At 40.6% G+C, this 1174-nt stretch overlaps 1 non-coding gene across 1 annotated transcript; it reads left to right on the forward strand.

Moving 5' to 3' along the window:
* The first annotated feature begins 573 nt into the window (after nucleotides 1-573).
* On the forward strand, nucleotides 574-681 carry LOC148546126 (small nucleolar RNA R71). Its single transcript, XR_015901514.1, has one exon. It is a non-coding gene; the product is annotated as a small nucleolar RNA R71 (small nucleolar RNA).
* The last annotated feature ends 493 nt before the right edge of the window (nucleotides 682-1174 follow it).

Genomic DNA, 1174 nt, shown 5'->3' on the forward strand with positions numbered 1-1174 from the left:
TAAATTAGAAGTATTTTGTTCAGAGTTCTCTGTCTGTTGCTGAGTGGATGATGGAAAAGGTTTATTATTGTTAAACCTGTTTCTTCCACCATTATTAAAGCCTTGTTGAGGCTTTTGCTGATCCTTCCATGAGAGATTTGGATGATTTCTCCATGATGGATTATAGGTGTTTCCATAAGGTTCACCTAAGTAATTCACCTCTGCTATTGCAAGGTTCTCAGGATCATAAGCCTCTTCTTCAGAAGATGCCTCTTGAGTACTGTTGGATGCAGCTTGCATTCCATTCAAACCCTGAGAAATCATATTGACTTGCTGAGTCAATATTTTGTTCTGAGCCAATATGGCATTCAGAGTATCAATTTCAAGAACTCCCTTCTTCATAGGCGTCCCATTACTCACAGGATTCCTCTCAGAAGTGTACATGAACTGGTTATTAGCAACCATGTCAATAAGTTCTTAAGCTTCTGCAGGAGTTTTCTTTAGGTGAATGGATCCACCTGCAGAAGTATCCAATGACATCTTTGATAGCTCAGATAAACCATCATAGAATATATCCAGGATGGTCCATTCTGAAAGCATGTCAGAAGGACACTTTTTGGTTAGCTGCTTGTATCTTTCCCAAGCTTCATAGAGGGATTCACCTTCCTTCTGTCTGAAGGTCTGAACATCCACTCTAAGCTTGCTCAGCTTTTGAGGAGGTAAGAACTTGGCTAAGAAAACCGTGACCAGCTTATCCCAAGAGTTCAGGCTGTCTTTGGGTTGAGAGTCCAACCACACTCTAGCTCTGTCTTTTACCGCAAAAGGGAAAAGCATGAGCCTGTAGACCTCAGGATTTACTCCATTAGTCTTAACAGTATCACAGATCTGCAAGAATTCAGTTAAGAACTGAAAGGGATCTTCAGATGGAAGTCCATGAAACTTGCAGTTCTGCTACATCAGAGAAACTAGCTGAGGTTTCAGCTCAAAATTGTTTGCTCCAATGGTAGGGATGGAGATGCTTCTTCCATGTAAATTGGAATTAGGTGCAGTAAAGTCACCAAGCATTCTCCTTGTATTATTGTTGTTGGGTTCGGCTGCCATCTCCTTTACTTGTTCGAAATTTTCAATAAGGTTGTCTCTGGGTTGTTGTAATTTAGCTTCTCTTAGTTTCCTCTTCAGAGTCCTTTCAGGTTTT

The sequence above is a fragment of the Arachis ipaensis genome, chromosome B9 (assembly GCF_059453495.1).
Source record: "Arachis ipaensis isolate K30076 ecotype BB chromosome B9, ASM5945349v1, whole genome shotgun sequence".
Lineage (NCBI taxonomy): Eukaryota > Viridiplantae > Streptophyta > Magnoliopsida > Fabales > Fabaceae > Arachis > Arachis ipaensis.